Below are 12,494 nucleotides of genomic sequence, written 5' to 3'. Positions count from 1 at the left end.
CTCATGCTAAATATAATGTGTTGTTAGCCGTGTAAATGTTCATCTGCAGCAACTCATGCTAAATATAATGTGTTGTTAGCCGTGTAAATGTTCATCTGCAGCAACTCATGCTAAATATAATGTGTTGTTAGCAGTGTAAATGTTCATCTGCAGCAACTCATGCTAAATATAATGTGTTGTTAGCAGTGTAAATGTTCATCTGCAGCAACTCATGCTAAATATAATGTGTTGTTAGCCGTGTAAATGTTCATCTGCAGCAACTCATGCTAAATATAATGTGTTGTTAGCAGTGTAAATGTTCATCTGCAGCAACTCATGCTAAATATAATGTGTTGTTAGCAGTGTAAATGTTCATCTGCAGCAACTCATGCTAAATATAATGTGTTGTTAGCAGTGTAAATGTTCATCTGCAGCAACTCATGCTAAATATAATGTGTTGTTAGCAGTGTAAATGTTCATCTGCAGCAACTCATGCTAAATATAATGTGTTGTTAGCCGTGTAAATGTTCATCTGCAGCAACTCATGCTAAATATAATGTGTTGTTAGCCGTGTAAATGTTCATCTGCAGCAACTCATGCTAAATATAATGTGTTGTTAGCAGTGTAAATGTTCATCTGCAGCAACTCATGCTAAATATAATGTGTTGTTAGTAGTGTAAATGTTCATCTGCAGCAACTCATGCTAAATATAATGTGTTGTTAGTAGTGTAAATGTTCATCTGCAGCAACTCATGCTAAATATAATGTGTTGTTAGCAGTGTAAATGTTCATCTGCAGCAACTCATGCTAAATATAATGTGTTGTTAGCAGTGTAAATGTTCATCTGCAGCAACTCATGCTAAATATAATGTGTTGTTAGCAGTGAAAAAGATCCAATCAGCTAGTGATAAAAGCTGTCAGGAAAATACGAAGCAACTGGTGATAAAGGCAAATGTATGTTGACCGTGTAAAAGAAGACATGCGACAAATGGTGAGGGCAGTTATCTACCAATAGTCTCAAATAACAAATGCTAAACTAGTGATACTGGTTGTTAACAGTAAACAGTGTCAGGCTGCAGCCAGTGACAAACACGGTTCAAAAAGATTTGTAAAAGAATAAATTATTGCAATTCGCTATAAAGATATTATACTGTTCATTGAAATTGATCACGCACTGCAACCAGTGAAGACCCATGGAGCCGGTATATTGTAAGATGCACCAACCCGCATGCACCATCACGAGTAGTTATTTACAAAAGCGTTCCTTGTCGGAGAAGCGTCGCTGTATTTCTTCTGGCGGGAAAGCAAACGCTTCTTCTCCTGACCCCGCTCGTAACACTGACAAGAGGTCACCTGACGCAACAACCCCGACTCCAACTTCACCGAACAGCCATCGGTCTGCACATCAGCAGCCGTTCCGACCGTTTCAAATCAACCTATCCCAGAAGCAAGCGAGAAGCCAGTCTGAAGTTCGCGGGTCTCCCACGATTCCTTGAAACCATGGAAACGGATTTCTAACACCGACGCACATTCGAGGACGGTAAAGTACGGATTGTACATACATGACCTCCAATGTAACCCCTCGACCCGGAATATATATGTTTGAAATACTTCCGGTCACTATAGGTCCCGACGTGCGAATGGAATGGGATGGAATAAGTTTATGAGAGGGATCTTTCTATTGAGGCTACTGCGGATTACCAAGGCAGTGGAAGCGCTGTAGTCGATAGCACAGTCCGCGGGGACCTTCAATTGATTTTAGTCGAGTTCTCACGCCCGCCGTAACAGTGGCTGAGGGGCTGCCTATACGTAGCATGCTCAGCTTTTGAAGCGAGAGCGTTTACTCCGTGCTGTGTCATCGTGCTGCTAGTGTCGGATGGGATTACTTTCAAGTGTGTTGGAAGGAGAAACAGTTGACAACAGATTAAGGTAAGGGCTTGTACCGTGTGTGAACGTCTTTTTTCATGTTCACAGAAGAAGTAGAACTATCTGCGCGTTCTAACGCGGAAATGGAATAACCCACGAAATCCGTGCATAACAACAAACATGGCGGCCACAACATTCCACTGTCAACGTGCTTGTTGTTTGGGATGCAAGGCAGTGGCTGGATTAAGGTGATGTGCGGCTAGTAGAGGGCCCATTGTGACTAGCAGATCATACCATGGGGTCTTTGATGCTGTTCGGAGATCTGAGAAACCTTGTTAATATCTTGTTTATGTTGCCAGGCCATGTTTCTGATTGCCTTGGTCCGAGCGCACATGGCTACTTGCTGAACTCTCTGTCGATAACACCCACAGCAATTACCCCTGGCTTTATCTCACAGCATATGTGCTACTTTATCTGTGCTTAAGGCATACTTTTTCTTTATTTACACCACGCGTTATCTCGAAGGGGTACTCCAGGCAGGCAGGCAGGGATGGAGGCGCCTGTATCAGTTACATTATCATCCTTACGATGCTGAAAAAAGCGAGTGTGTGTATTCAGATATATGCACGGCCGTATTCTATTTCTAGTGTGTGTAATCGAACATGTCGCGTAATATACGTCCGCCTGTTTGACCGACGTAACACACAAGGCAGTAATCTGAATCCGGTCTATGAACGAGGGCAAGAAAACCCAGCGACTGTGCTCGCCACATTGATATAAATAGCAGTTCCATGCTACTTGAAAAAGCGCAGTGTCTCTCATATAGTCAGCCTTGATCCAAAATCTTAGCAAAGGAGACTTGCTGTGTACATAATACGTTTCGTCGTTCACTGTCTGACGTGGGCGAGAGTAGATGTGTGTAGTCGGTCAACGTGGGGAACAGTGAGTGTGCGGGGGAGCGATGTACCTGTCTAAATGTTGTGTGGGGGTGTAGCTAACTGATGTAGGGAGAAGTAGCTCTGTGGGGTATGGGAGAATAGCTGTGGATGATGTGGGACCCTAGCTGGCTTTGATGAGGGGTGGTTGTTTACCTGTCCAATTTTTGTGGCGGTCTTATGTGGAGAAAAGGAGATATTTATGGTAGGGAGGGTAGCTGTCCAGCGTGGGTGTACCTGTACAACGTCGGAAAGGGTGGTTGTCCCGGGTGGGGCTGTGTAGGACTGGATTCTACCTGTCTACCCAGGGGTATAGAGGTTTACCGTGAGCGTAGCTATCGGGGGTAGGGGATCTACTTGTTGAGTGACAATTTCCCAGGGTAGGGGAGAGCAGCTGAAACTGGTTGGGAGGTGGACCTATCCTTCTGTTAAGAAACTACACCTGTCTACGGCTGAAGAGAGTAGTTGTTTCGGACCCGGGAGAGGGGAGGGTTGCTACACACGTCGCTAGCGGTCAGTGAACCGTTTTCGTCTCAGATGCCTACTTAGCCTTGCTCAAGACTGTACTGAATGCTAAGGTCATGGGCGAATAGTAAATCTATCCTTTAAAGAGGCAAGTCTTGATAAGTTCACAGCACAAGGACGCCAGTCTGTTATTTATAATGTTCTAGAAATTATCATTTAAACTATTAATTATTACCTGGAGACTTGTGCAAGTCTAATGCCTACTCTGTTGTCTCTGATACTTGGGTCAGGCGACAGGGGCGGCATCTCGGCTGGTAACGTTGTGCAGTTGGGTTATTTAACGGGACAGCGCTGGTTGCAAGGTACCCGCGGTTAGTGACGACCAACCTTAGAACTCTTGTCTCTGTAACCTCAGCATTTGCACTCACCACCTGGATCCCCCACTGTATTAAACGGGGCGGTGGGATGGTGTCTGCACAGGACGTCGACCCTTGAGTGAAATGGTCGACGTCTTGTCCATTTGACCTTATACCAATTAACAGGAGATTAGAAAAGACAAAGAAATAATCCAGTGTTTTCACAAGGCGATAATCCGGATTATGCGGTTGAGAGCACAGACAACAGGAGAAAAGTACTATATTTCGTGTATTTTATTTCGTATACAAAATCATCCAACATGAAGTAGGAGAGATGCACCATTTGCAAACTGTCTGGTTCATCTGAAAGATAATAAAAGTAGATGTATTATTTCTTTTTACACATTCTTTTACACAGACCACGTTACACCACTCTACTGCTATATATAAAGTGTTTGTTAACAACATCTATTAAATGATATGCAAAACATGGTCACGTACAGTATTCAGATCTGATATATCTATTTTACTTTCATATTTTCCTTAGTAACATATTGATATTAGGCATTGACAAGATGCTTACCTCATGTGTCAACATGAACATGAGGATGAGCGTGGTCACCTTTCCCCATCGTCACAATGTCATTGACAGTTGACGCAGTGAAATTACACTTCTTTTCTGTGCACTTCCAGGATATCCAATTTCGCTTCACTCATAAATCCACCAACACACAGGTATCTTCCACCACGAGATGTAACTGTGCATTTGCCATTTCGAAACTGAATGCAATCTACCGCGAGTTCCTTTCCTAAATATGTTCATCATTGTGAAATTCACTCTCTCATGTATGATAACATTGATGACATTTTGAGTGAACTATGTTCACGCCTTACGCGATGCTTCGGTTATGGAAAATCTCAAAACAACACCTACTAGCGGATTAGAGTGACTCTAGCAACACCTTCAACATCAAAGTTTACCGCGGGACGACTTCGTGTCCATAGCGAAATTTCAAAAGGTCGACTTCTTGTCCATTAACCGGTGGGATAGCTTAGTGGTTCAGCCCGGGTTCCATTAGCCAAATGGGTACAATGTGTGAAGCCCATGCGTGTGTTCCCCGCCGTGATATTGCTGGAATATTGCTGAAAGCGGCTTCAAACTAAACTCACTCACTTATTGTATTTAACAGAGTGTCGGTACTGAGCATCTACTCAACTCTTCAATAATCATTACGGTATACGGGCGGTGGGGTAGCCTTGTGGTTAAAGCGTTCGCTCGTCTCGCCGAAGACCCGGGTTCGATTCCCGACATGGGTGCAATGTGTGAAGCCCATTTCTGGTGTCCCTCGACATGATATTGATGGGATATTGCTAAAAGCGGCGTTAAACCAAACTCACGCATTACGGTACACGTCCCCAGATTCACCAGTGAGACAGACTGTCGTGTCTCTATAGACAGCACTCAGTATTCAAGACGTAGTATACTATAGCACTGTCTTAGATATGCGTTATTTCAGGCTGTATTTGTAATCCAAGCTGTTCAGTTGGTGAATGGCGTGATGATCTCTCAGCCCTATGTACCGTTTATGCTGTTATCTGCAATCAGCATAGGACATAGTAAGTGCTGTTAAGTGACTAGCCAAGTGACCGACATTCTAGTGTATTAATGGCACCATTGAACTAATCTATATTCAGAAAGTAACTAGGGCTCAGTAAATGATTACTCTCGTGTATGCCCATCTGTAGCTACATGTATGACATTGTATATATTGTGACACATGATGGCAATGGGGCAAGGTACAAGTTCTATTTACTTTAGACTTGCACAAGTCTCTAAGGTAAAAATTAATAGTTTAAATGATAACTTCTAAAAAATCATAAATATCAGACTGTGAACCTATTCTAGACTTGCCTCCTCGAAGGATAGAAGTACTATACATCCATGGGTTTTTGCTTTAAGTACAGCCTTTGAGCAAGGCTATATTTTCCCCTACTCGTAGTATTATAGCTCTCTCTCTCTCTCTCTCTCTCTCTCTCTCTCTCTCTCTCTCTCTCTCTCTCTCTCTCTCTCTCTCTCTCTCTCTCTCTCTCTCTCTCTCTCTCTGTCTATACCCTCTTTCGCCCCTCTCTCTATGTATATTCCCCCATCTGTCTCACAATGTCTACCCCATCTCTCTCTGTCTAATCCCCCTTCTCTCTCTCTCTCTCTCTCTCTCTCTCTCTCTCTCTCTCTCTCTCTCTCTCTCTCTCTCTCTCTCTCTCTCTCTCTCTCTCTCTCTCTCTCTCTCTCTCGCTCCTGATGCAACACAGTGCCACGAATGTCAACTTTAATCCCTATCCACCTCTATTCACCCAGTCTCTTATTTTAACTTCTCTCCCCCTCCCTCCCTCCTTTCTCTCTTTCTTCCACCCCCAGTCCATTCATGGGTTTACGTGGGAAAGCGGTCGTGAACACGAGTGAGTACATCTGCAAAAAGTGGGGCTGTTGGGTGTATCTGGAGAGGGGAGCTTCAGTGGAATTTATGGGAGAAAGTGGGTCGAGGTTATTCGGTTATTCCTTCAACTGCAGCCTCAGCACCTGTCATGGTCGTTGACCCACTTAGGGAGGGTGACTGCGTGGTGCATTATTGCGAAACACGTTTATCTAACATACATCCTTAGATTTACAGTTTGTGTTTTCTCCGGGAAATAGTTTTCTCTTATCAGTATACTTCCTTTATCATTATAAATACGCTTGCTACAGTAGTGTTCCTGTTGATTTCCATATTTGAACTTGGTCAACCACCGATGTTTTTATGGGACATGGTAGACTTGCATAAGTCTCTAAGGTAATATTTAATTGTTTAAATGATAATTTCTTGAAAATATAAATAAAAAGAACACAACGCTTTGTCTCTCCAACACAGTACTGTCCGCTTTAAACTAACAACTAGTCTCTCAAATGAACATATTTTACAGAAAATAAGTCCATAGCAATATATATATATATATAATGAAAAGGAGCCTAGGACTTTCTTCATTTTCAGCTGTGGAAATCTAGACTGGCCACATGTTCTAGACTTGGTCTCTCTTGGATATATTTGCTTCAGGGTCTGTATGCCAGACTATATCCGCTTATATAGACTGGCCTCTTTAGCGGATAGAATTGCTATCTGTCCGTGGGCTTAGCATTCAGTACAGCCTTGGAGCAAGGCTAGGGGCATGATAACGAACAGGAAGAAAAACCAACATTCCTTAATGAAAGTAACTTCATGTATCACTAGAAGGCTGTACCCGAGCATAATGAGCTGGAACACTCACGCCGTCTTCCGTAATGTGTGTCACATTTAATCAAGCGACTGACATCGGACTTCCAGTATATTGTAGCGCGAACATCCAACACGGTCACTTGTGACGTAACAAGCAAGTGACGTCGCGTCAAGAATTATGACGTCACTGGCGTGTATCTGTAATCACGTGGTCAGTCATGTGACATCTAGCGACATGTGTCGCTAGTATATCAGTCATGCTCAGTACAACACAATTACTAGCCAGTCATGTAGCTATAGATGTTTTTACGAGTAATGTTGAATAATGTCCAGCCTCATACCGCTGGTCTGGAGAGACTGCAGGTGTACAGACCTGTGCTTGCATGACAATGGGCGGCATGAATCTTTGCATAGAGAGTAAGTAGGTTTAAGATTATCGAACCCAGGTCTTTTAACTTAGTGCGGTACTAGTCTTCCAACCTGACTTATAATCAACAGCGCCGCGCAAATGGTATCTAGCCTCAATGCTTGTCGTAAAGGGGCGAAGGGGTAGCCTAGTGGTTAAAGCGTTGGCTCGTCACGCTGAAGACCCGGGTTCGAATCCCCACATGGGTAAAATGTGTGAAGCCCATTTCTGGTGTCCCCCGTAGTGATGTTGCTGGAATATTGCTAAAAGGCGGCGTAAAACCAAAACTGACTCAGTCAGTCAGCTTGTGGTAAAAGACGTCTAATTCTATCAGATTGTGAGCCGGTTTGGTTGATTGTGTGTCACCATAGCCCAGGACGTCTGATTTTGCTCATAATATTAGTCACTGGTTCGTCTGGTCCAACCTAAAATATTTACAGGTTGCCGTCATTTAGCTTGAGGTCGGCGTTGAGCAAGAGAAACACTCCACCGTAGACGTGTTTGTATACAGAAACGTCTTGAGACGAAATACGCCAGAACGATCTTACATGGACGTTTGGTAATACAGGGAAACGTGTACCTTCCGCGAGCCTTGTCATTGTCCTGTGAAGATAAGATACTCGACTGATTCCGTAATATCGTCCTTGTCTTTTCCATCCTCTGTATTCGATATTTTATCTGAAATCAAACCCCATAATTCTGTGTTTAATTTGCATGGTTGTGTATTTACCAATCTGACGACCTAATATTCCATCAGAGTCACGTGATTCCGACGCACCTCTGTGTTTGTTGGGCCGCTTGTTGATGTTGGATGTTGTCGGTGGCAGTTGACACAAGCCGGGGTCATTGTGGCCTGTCTGGGAGTTGTGTCACAGTATCTCTACTGAACTGTTTTGAAGTTGGTGGTTTTTGTGAAATTGACCTGTGGTCCAACCCAGATAGCATTCAGACGTTGGCCCAACGTTGGCAATGGTTTCGCCAACATTGCCAATGTTGGGCCAACGTCCGAATGCTATCTGGGAATAAGATGACTGGAATATGTAAGAGAAAGGCTGAGCTTTATAGTCAGTGTATACAAGACATCGTGTTAGCAAAAGGGGCGGTGGAGTAGCCCGGTGGTTAAAGCGTTCGTTCGGCACAGCTAAGACCAGGGTTCGATTCCCTACATGGGTACAATTTATGAAGTCAATTTCTGGTTAGACTTGCACGAGCCTCTAAGGTAATTATTAATAGTTTAAATGAAAATTTATAAAACAATATAAATAACCCTCCAACAGACTTGCCTCTTCAAAGGATAGAATACCATACATCTATGGGCTTATCCTTCAGTACAGCCTTGGAGCAAGGCTAATTTTTGGTATCCCCCTCCCGATATTGCTGAAATATTCGTGATGCGCATTTCAATTAAGATATACAGTAGGTGTTCAGGAGACAATCAAAACAAGGGGATGTTTGTTCGTTATAATCGTATATCTTCTATTATAAATCAATAAACATCCGTCGCAGAAGTTCAGGGTACTGAGTCGGATGCGACCCAACCTGGATGCAAGTAAACCCGGAAGTTCATCCGGTCTTGTGGAGATGGCACAATCAATCAGACATCAGATATGATTGATCGAACCAGCCGATGACACGCCCTGACTCAACGCTTATGTCGTCATGGCGATCGTTACTTATCGGTTTCTTCGTGAAATGTATTGACAAGCGTTCACAGAGATGTGTTTTTTCGGACTGACCACGAGGCATTTTACACCGTTGAAGGAAGATTCTTGACAATGTGTACCGCGGTTCAAATGAAATCGATTCTATCTCGCTCTAAACGATAACGCATGACGAGTCCCATAAACAATCGTCAAATGTCACAGTGACCTTTGAACAGTGAGTATAGTTTTACGCCGCTTTAACATTATTCAAGCAAAGTCACGGTTGGGGGACACCAGATATGGCTTCACACATTGTACCCAACTGTTGAATCGAACCCGGGTTTTCGGCGTGGCCATTAGTGAGTGAGTGAGTGAGTTTACTTTTATGCTGCTTTTAGCAATATTCTAGAAAACCCTTGTGGGGAGTTGAACCCGGGTCTTCGGTGAGACTAGCGAACGCTTTAACCACTGTGCTACACCATTGCCCGAATTTGACTTCCAAATGCTTCAGAGGAAATTATATATTTTTTATAAAAACACTTAGATACAAATCTCACAAATCATGAACGTGTTATTATAAGAGATTGGCACGTATCACCTATGTGCACGAGCTAAATAACACGAAACGAAAAAACAAAATGACTTGTTTTTTGCTTCATTGGAAACATGGTTCAAGGCTAGCTCGTAATCTGTTCAACATTTTTTCTAACTACAGGAAGCATGCCACATAGTGCGTGTCAACTGACATCTAGACCCAGCGAAACTCTCGTTAGATAATTATTGTGTCTGACGTTTTTGTTTGCGTGATATTTGCTTGTCGACATTCAGTCGAAACTTACTTGTTTTTTTTCACTTGCCTGTTTATTGGGGAAGAGATACAGCACATGCTCCGATGTCGACGTTCGGGTCGATAGAACAAATGAAACCAGGACTGAAATCCAATTAGTTTGAACAGGTGACCCAAGGGCCGACTATTAAAGAAAAATAATATGTATGCAGGTTGCTAAATAAAGCAGGTTGCTAGAAACAATTGCATAAAAATCGAAGATCACGATGAACGCCGTTTTCAGCAATATTCCAGCAATTTCACGGCGGGGGCACTAGAAATGGACTTTACATATTGTACCCATGTGGGGAATCGAACCCTGGTCTCAGCGTGACGAGCGAACGCTTTAACTACTAGGCTATCCCGCCCCACCGAATAGTATAGAAACGCTCCCTTTTACAGAGACGAAGCCCAGCATGATCGGCGCTAGGTTTTGACCCCAACAAATGTATTACTTTTTGAAATACAGTTTAAAACTTTTAAAACGAAGACGCTTGGAAAGTACTGTCAGATATAAAGAACTGTTTTAAACGTGACCGGCACTCTCTGGATATTTTGGTGGAAATACGTGCAGTTAAATCGAACTAAAATTAGTGTTTCTTTGAGTTCGTTTAAACCTTAGTTTGCTCTGAGTATGTTGTAAATGTAAATGTTCGATGAAATAGCGGTATTTTGTCGTGTGAGTAAGTGAATGAGTTTTAGTTTTATGCCTCTTTTTGCAATATTCCAGCAATATCACTGCGGAGGACGCCAGAAATGAATTCACACATTGTACCCATGTTGGGAATCGAACCCGGGTCTTCGAGCGAACGCTTTAACCACTAAGCTCCCCATCCACGTCTGTTGTGTGAAGGATATTTACGTTTTCCTTGAAGGAATTGATGGAGGTCATTGCAGCTGCAGGTGATTCTGTGCGTCATTTCAATCACGCTCACCAGAGGACATACCTGCACTGGATGTCAAACCTGTAGTAATTAAGCCTCAGGTGTTAACATTACAGAATCAGTCTCGTACAAGCCGTCATCACACATCTCGACCCCCAAGCAGAACAGTTACAAGCTTTCATGTGTGGCTCATAGAAAAAGAGCGTTGATGTAGCGTGCATTGCGCTGTCACATCCAAAGGCAGAATGTTATTGTAAAAAAACTATCTACAACCAGATCTTGGTGTTTAATGTCATTAGCTATCAGGGCACGGGTTCCCTGTGGTTGCCTAGGGTAACCTGATGAAAAGATTTAATCGAATGTTGCCCTTTTCAGATTCACTCAGGGATATGGTTTCATATTGATAAAATTACGAACGATTTTATTTCAAAGTGGAGGGCGAATTATGTTTATGATCTGATTATGATTTTAATTCATATCCGAGACTTTTTCCGGTTGATTTGAAATGGTATATTTATTATGAATATGAGTAATGGCAATCCTGGATCAGATTGCTGTAAGCTTTTGTATCTTATTTTCACCGCCAATTTGAAAACAGGTTTTAACCGCGGTTATGTCAACAGGGCATCCCTAGACTCGCATCTAGTCTCTGAAATGAACATATTTTACAGAAAACATAATATTAAAATAAAATATAATGAAAAGGAGCCCTGAGACTTTCTTCATATTCAGCCTGAAACTGCTGTATTCTAGACTTGCCACATAATCTAGACTTGCACGGGCTTTCTGGGATATGTTTGTTTCAGGGTCTTTGTGACAGACTAGGGCATCCCGAGTGTACGTTTGTTGTTCCGGCTTGGATAGGCGTCGCCTTAGCCTTCCTACAAGGATGTATTGAATGCTAAGCCCATGGATGTATAGTAATTCTATCCTTCGAAGAGGCACGTCTAGATAAGCGGACAGTAGCCCAGTCTGTTATTTAGTATTTTTTAGAAATTATCTCTTAAACTATTAATTTTTACCTGAGAGACTTGTGCAAGTCTAGCGCCCCCACTATTGTTGGTTGCTTGGTTTGTTGTTTTACGCCGCACTCAGCAATACTACAGCTATATGGCGGCGGTCTGTAAATGTTCGAGTGTGAATCATCCAGTGATCAACAGCATGAGCATCGATCTACGAAAATGGGATACGATGACATGTGTGTCAACCAAATCAGCGAGGCAGACCACCCAGTCCCGTTAGTTGCCTCTTACAACAAGCACGGGTTGCTGAGGACCAACTCTAACCCGGATCTCCACAGCTCCCCTCCATTGTTATGTTTGTAGCATTGTTCAATTTGTTTTTACGGAAGACTCAAGTATGATAATGAGGGCCTATGGTAACGTGACGTCACATCCGGTGGTACAGGAAGCTAGTGACTGGCGCCAAGGCAAAGACGGATGAGTGGTTATTTTGAAACAAGGAAGATACAACGTAGTCTCGGGTTAGATTACTGTGTAAATGTTGACTCATGTTATATTTTGTGGCTTTCTGTTACAATTCATACACTGGTCATTAGTCCAGTGCAAAGCTATATGTTAGTTTTTATGAGATTTGTTTGATATGGACTTTTTGTTTGAATGAGAACCTGTCCTCATTGTATATACTTAGCCGGTAGTGACTGGTAGCGCTATATACCGCTACATTGCTTCAAATAACTGTCATCATAGTAAGAGGCGACTAATAGGATCGGGTGGTCAGACTCGCTGACTTGGTTGAGACATGTCATCGTATCCCAATTACCCAGATCGATGCTCATGCTGTTGATCTCTGGATTGTCTGGTCCAGACTCGATTATTTACAGACCGCCGTCATATAGCTGGAATATTGCTGAGTGTGGCGTGAAA

General features: G+C 42.8%; 1 protein-coding gene across 1 annotated transcript in view; it reads left to right on the top strand.

Moving 5' to 3' along the window:
• The first annotated feature begins 1,329 nt into the window (after window positions 1-1,329).
• Window positions 1,330-12,494, top strand: part of LOC124259963 — a 131,845-nt gene continuing 120,680 nt past the window's right edge. Inside the window, exon 1 of the mRNA XM_046694185.1 lies at window positions 1,330-1,908. The gene's annotated coding sequence lies outside the window, so the exon portion shown is untranslated. The remainder of the gene's footprint in view (window positions 1,909-12,494) is intronic.

This window comes from Haliotis rubra, unplaced genomic scaffold (assembly GCF_003918875.1).
Source record: "Haliotis rubra isolate DU_JTF1 unplaced genomic scaffold, ASM391887v1 Scf745, whole genome shotgun sequence".
Taxonomy (NCBI): domain Eukaryota; kingdom Metazoa; phylum Mollusca; class Gastropoda; order Lepetellida; family Haliotidae; genus Haliotis; species Haliotis rubra.
Note: the sequence above shows the minus strand (reverse complement) of the source record. Positions and strands in the feature narration are given on the sequence as shown.